This window comes from Haematobia irritans, unplaced genomic scaffold (assembly GCF_050003625.1).
Source record: "Haematobia irritans isolate KBUSLIRL unplaced genomic scaffold, ASM5000362v1 scaffold_69, whole genome shotgun sequence".
Lineage (NCBI taxonomy): Eukaryota > Metazoa > Arthropoda > Insecta > Diptera > Muscidae > Haematobia > Haematobia irritans.
Window position 1 is genome coordinate 3,985 of NW_027445829.1, and position 6,789 is coordinate 10,773.

A 6,789-nucleotide genomic window follows, 5' to 3' on the forward strand; every position below is an offset into this window, starting at 1 on the left:
ATTGGATATATTTGGTATTTTTACCCCCTAAACTATTGGGCATTACCTTTGTTTTCCCCTAAAATAATCATCACACCAAGGTAACGTTGTTGACATTTAGTGGTGAAAATAAAGTAAACAAAAGTGCAAGAATATCAATAATATAAAAGAAATAATAAATACAAAGTCACTCTTTCGTTTGCCTGTGTGTTGTTGTTGTATATTCATTTGCCCATAAGCTTTGGTTTCTAACAAAAAAAATGGAAGATGAAGACGGGAAAATGGGCGACGTCATACCAAAAGTTATATATATATATATATATATATATATATATATATATATATATATATATATATATATATATATATATATATATATATATATATATATATATATATATATATATATATATATATATATATATATATATATATATATATATATATATATATATATATATATATATATATATATATATATATATATATATATATATATATATATATATATATTCTTGATCAGGGAGAAATTCTAATACGATATAACGATGTCCGTCTGTCTGTCTGTCTGTTGTAATCACGCTACAGTCTTCAATAATGAAGCAATCGTGGTGAAATTTTGCACAAACTCGTCTTTTGTCTGCAGGCAGGTCAAGTTCGAAGATGGGCTATATCGGTCCAGGTTTTGATATAGTCCCCATATAAACCGACCTCCCGATTTGGGGTCTTGGGCTTATAGAAATCGTAATTTTTATCCAATTTGCCTGAAATTTGAAATCTAGAGGTATTTTATGACCATAAAGAGGTGTGCCAAAAATGGTGAGTATCGGTCCATGTTTTGGTATAGCCCCCATATAGACCGATCTCACGATTTTACTTCTTGGGCTTATAGAAACCGCAGTTTTTATTCAATTTACCTGAAATTGGAAATCTAGAGGTATTGTAGGACCACAAATACGTGTGCCAAAAATTGTGAGTATTGGTCCATATTTTGGTATAGCCCCCATATAGACCGATCTCCCGATTTTATTTCATGGGCTTATAGAAACCGCAGTTTTTATTCAATTTACCATTTGGTAATGCCTCCATATAGACCGACTTCACTTCTTGAGGGTGTAGAAGGCGCACTGATCATGAAAATTGCTTGAAACTCAATGTAAAATTTCCATATTTTACTTCTACAGATTTAAGATTTCAAATCAAGACGTTGTTTTATAATTTTCTTGCACACTTACAAGAGATGTTAATGATTCCTCTAAAACTCAAACAAAAATGGTTCTTATAAATCCAGAATCTGATATAGTCCTCATAGGTGAAATCTTTAAATTTATCTTCGGGAAGTGTCCTCAAGCCCTCCTGAAATTTCAATGCCTAATATTTGGTTCAGTGGTGGGTATTATGATTCGTGCTGTATATACTTGTGCTGTATATACTTGTGCTGTATATACTTGTTTATTTTATTTTTATTTATTATTAGTGTACAAGTTTTTTGACTAAATGAAATTAACTTCATATTTTGACATAGCCCCCAATTGGGAAATTCGTATTTTTCTTCCTCGTAAGAGTTGGATTTAGCCAAATCTGGCTATGTTCAAATCTTTTATATTCAATAGCGTTTACTTGTCACTCAAGTCAAAAACAAAATCTGCGAACTCCATTATAATAGCAGTAAGACGAACGGACGGACTGTATGTACCTGTTTAAAATATGGTATATCTCACATATAATAACCCCCAAATTTATTTCCTTCGATTTTTGTGTTTTTCATAACGCAGGAGTTATATGCTAACAAGTTTTGTTGTACAAGACCAATAAATGTTGATCAAACTTGCCATCATTCACCTAATTTTCTCATTGTATTTAGTTCCGTCTTTTCATAAATGTTATGACAGCCAGCGTTGCCGCTGACTTTTTTGAAAAAGAGCCAGAAAAAGAGCCAAATGTATAAAAAAGAGCCAAAAAAGTAAAAAAGAGCCAAATTTTAAAAATTAATTTTATTAAAAGAAAAACTAATTAAAAATTCATTGGAGTACAATAGTAAATTTTTTAAACAAAAACTAAAATAAAAAAAATAATTTATATGTTTAATTCAATTGTAAAAAATGTGTTTGAATTTTTAATTTAAAATTTTTATTTTACAGAAAATCTTTTTCTGTATTTATCAGTTAATTCTGAATTCGGAATCCATCCTTCTAGGTCGGTATCAAACATATTAAGTGCTGATAGTCTTTCATCACATGTCTGAACTTTTAGTCTATTAGTTACTTTATTTTTCATAAGGGTTAACTTAGAAAAAACACGCTCAGCGCAAGCACTACTGTGTGGTAAAGTAAATATATATGCTACGAGATTACATAAGTTTGGATATAATGGTTCATTAACTATAGTTTTCATTTTAGCTATCTCTCGCCAAAAGTCTTCTACATCAACTATTTCAAATATTGATTTGTGTTCATCACTTTTCAATAAACAATGCAATGATTGAAATTCACTGACAAAGTCATCCGGATTCTTTATAATGAAGTTAAATGCGGACACAAGTTCAAAATAATTCATATCATTGTTTGATTTTAAAAATATTGGATCCAAATACTTTAGAGCATTCAACCTTTCGTCATTGATATGGAATCTATTTAATAATTGCTCGCATAATTTTTGATAAAATTTTAGAATATTACTTTCTTTAGTTGGTAAGCTTTCTTTCAATACTATGTTGTCAGCTTCAAATCCAATGTAAATATTATTTACATCCTTGATGTGTAACTTATTTTTGAAGTTAACGTTTTCAACTTTGTTTTCAAAAATATATTCCTTTTTAAGGAAATTACTGTATATTTGATACAAAATGTTCCTTATAGAAGGAATAAGGTATACTATCTTTGAAGATTCCCCTTAGGTTAGGTTAGGTTATGTGGCAGCCCGATGTATCAGGATCACTTAGACTATTCAGTCCATTGTGATACCACAGTGGTGAACTTCTCTCTTATCACTGAGTGCTGCCCGATTCCATGTTAAGCTCAATGACAAGGGACCTCATTTTTATAGCCGAGTCCGAACGGCGTTCCACATTCCAGTGAAACCACTCTGTTCGCAACAGATTCAAATGAAAGCCACCTGGTATCAGTTCTAAACGTGATTGGCGTTTAGAACTTTTAAAATATTTAAAAAGATTTCGTTGTAGTTGCTCGACGTCATCTGGTATGCATTTCAAAGCGGCCTTGTTAACTAAATTCATAGAATGACAAACACACCCAATATGGAACAGATTTGGGATTTTATTCTTCGACCTGGTTGCTACACCAGATTTTGATCCAACCATGGTCGATGCGTTGTCTGTTGCAAACCCAACAAAATTTGCCAACGGTATTCCATTTTCTTCCAAAGTGGTAAGAACGGCATCGCAAATGCTTTGACTTGAGCTATCCTTTGGTGCAACTAATCGAAAAAAGTTATCAGTTGCTTTTCTTTCCTTTTCATTAAATTGTCTCATCACCATCACTAAGCATTTGTCAGTAGAGATATCAGTGGTCTCGTCTATAATAAGGCTAAACATGCGTTCTTTCATTCGGCTAGTCATAAGTTTAAATCCTTCGTTTCCCAGGAATTCAGCAATTTGACCAGCTTTAGTACGACCACAAGACACCTTTAAAAAAATATTTTTGTTTTTAGTACTTACATATAGCCGAGTCCGAACGGACTTACAAATTTTACAGTTTGTACTGACCATTTTGGCAATTTCTGAATTGATCGATTAAATTGGGATAATTTATCCATAGAATTAAAAGATTGGTTCGCACTAATTGCTCGCATTACAAGTTTTATTTCTGCTATATTCGGAAACTCTTGGAATAAAAAAATCAACAATTTGGTTTTGCTCTATATCGGCAACTTTCTTCAAATTGCCGATATGCTTTTTTGTGGTCGAATGGCGGATGATATTACCCTTTTTGCATATCAATATTTGATTGCACTTGGGTCGTTTTGAACCGCAGTCTGTCTTGAGCCACTTATATTGCAATCCCCACTCAGAAAGAAATTTACGACGCTTTTCATATTTTTTTCCACTATCTCCTTTTTTAAGTGATCCCTCTTCACTGCCATATTCATCTGATGAAGACGATTCCGATAACTCAAAAACGTTTTGGGGCTCGTTGCTTTCAACCGGCTTATTTTTCTTTAGAATATTTTGCTTTACATTTCCTTTGCCACTTTTTTTGATTGGGCTCTTCAATTTAGTCAAAAATCTATAAAATGTGAGTAGTTTTATTGAAAATACACAAGAAAGTAACACTATACTTACTTATCCATCACACTTATAAATTCGATTGTATGAATTATTTCATATTATATTTTCTATTATTTTTCATGTCAATTTATGGCCGTTAAAAATTGTTCTTTTTCACTTTTTCGTGGAAGCCACGCACACACTGACAGTTGTGTATATGGTAGATGCATACCTAAATGCAACGTTCTTTACGCAACGTATGGCGCGGGCACTTTTTAAGTACGTAATAAGAATTTAAATGGGGAAAAACTAAAAATGAGGAAAAAGAGTCAAAAAGAGCCAGAAAAGAGCCTAATTTGGAGCCAAAATGAAAAAGAGACAGAAAAGGGCCAGCAGCTCAAAAAGAGCCAATTTGGCTCTTTAGAGCCAGTAACGGCAACGCTGATGACAGCACATTGTCAGAAGTTAAGGTTGCGAATAGAGGTGTGCGCGTGACACGCGTGATTCACGCGTGAATCACGTGAGTCGTGAATAGAATCTGAAGCAACTCTCGTGAATGTGCGTGAATGGAACTAAAACTAGTTCACACAAAAAAAAATTTTTTTGGATTTCAATCACGAAAATCGCGGATTCAATCATTTTTTTAATTGAAATGTCTTCAATCACGAAAATGATAGTATCAATCACCCATTATGATTGAAAACCAACACGATTTTCAATTAAAAATTTAATTGACTTTTGTCACGAAATCAATTAATTGTGTGATTGAATCAATTAAAAACGTGATTGATTTTTAACATAAAATTCAATCACAGTTTTAATTGAATCAATCAAAATTTTAATTAATTTCGCGACAAAAATCAATTAACTATTTGATTCATTCTATTAAATAATTAATTGAAATTGGCTATAAATTTCATTCAAAAAAATATATATTGCGCCCCCAAAATCGAATTTAGTTTTATTTTAAATAATACAAAATATGTGTTTCTTATTAAAAATATTCAATATTTTATTATTTTTTGAATTATGCAATATAAATTTGGTTCTTCTCAATTGTGTGTTTTGTTCTAGCATAACTTACACATACAATTACTATCAATAACAACTATAGGGTGAATAAACTATATAAATCATTATCGTCCTTATCATAATAATCATATCAGCATGTTCCTTCTAGCATGTAGATGCGCCTAGATTTCCAATAAATCAGCAGCCTGTAAGCTAAAATAGCTTTTCTGAAAGTAAACAGAATAATTCGAATTTTAGTTTGTTCAATTAAAAGTTAATTTTGTTAAACATTACCTGCATAGAATATCAAGTTCAATTCTTAGTTCCAGGTTACAGATTTATAATCTTCTTTTGCAGTTGTAGTCTTTTAGAATAAAAAGGTGTATTAAGGAGCTCGGTAATTTAATTCCTTTCCAAAATGTGTGTGGACATTCGTCTATTAAAATTTGAACCAATCAGGGACAAAAATAATGGGAAAGCAATGTAATATTTGGTATTATATTGATGATAACGTGCAAATTCTGGAAATAGAAAAAAATATAAATGGAAAATACATATTTTTATTATTTTCGGATATTTTTCATATTTTTAAATGCAAAAGAAAGAACTTTTTAACCATTACATAATTCAGCTCATTAGTTTATATATCAGATATACTGCTCTCTACTTGGGTTCAAACTGAAAAAGGCAGGTAAAACAAAAATTAATTTAATGCCAACGCTACTTCGCAACTTGAAGGTGAATCTTCCAACAAACCCATACCACTCTTGGTTTTAAGATTTAAAAGACCTTTTGATTGCAAACATATTCTTATATATTTTTACAAAATTATGGAGTTGATGGGATTGATTGGTCCATTTCACGAAATAAAATTGGGCACTAAAAGAAATGAATAAAAAATATATTATTTTATTCAGTTTAATGTAAACAGGCTTCAATGGAAAACGGTATTCACATTTCATAATTTCTTACCTTCAATAAACGTAGATTGTTTTCCATTTTTACAATACCACAAAACGCAAACACAGGTAATTTCAAATGCGTTCTGTCATATATTTTTCAAACCTTTACCACGTGGCCATTTATTGTTGCACACTTTATTTATTTCAACCCTTTGCTATGATTTGTTGTTGCGTTCAAAATATTTATGCACACATTTTGAATGCAGCAGACAGAATGTCGCCAATCATGTTTTTCAATTTACGCGAAAAACAAAAACCCAACCGTTCGTTACGAGTAAAGGCCTGGTTATGCATCCAAAAAACGGAACGTAAGCGTAGCGTGGCGAGTCAGCTGTTTGTTTTTGCTATACGACAGCCCATACAAACGATTACCCAACTTTTCCACAACGTAGACGTGTCGTATGATTCAGAAAAAACAAAAGTTGGCGTGTCGTTGTCGTATCAGCTGATCGAAAAAAACTAGCGTCATCAATTGAAAGAAGAGGGAAAAAGTTATTTATTGAAAATAAAGTTAATTAAAACATAAAACTGGGCTGTGTTCGTTTAAAATGGATGAAGATAAGTTAATATTATGCGTGCAATCGCATGAATGTATTTATAATAAATTCTGTG

At 31.4% G+C, this 6,789-nt stretch overlaps 1 long non-coding RNA gene across 1 annotated transcript; it reads right to left on the reverse strand.

Annotated features, from left to right (window-relative positions):
- Positions 1-5,189: 5,189 nt before the first annotated feature.
- On the reverse strand, positions 5,190-5,845 carry LOC142242811 (uncharacterized). The gene is made up of 2 exons (XR_012724200.1): positions 5,510-5,845; positions 5,190-5,442 (listed from the first exon to the last, which is right to left on the reverse strand). It is a non-coding gene; the product is annotated as an uncharacterized LOC142242811 (long non-coding RNA).
- Positions 5,846-6,789: the final 944 nt, after the last annotated feature.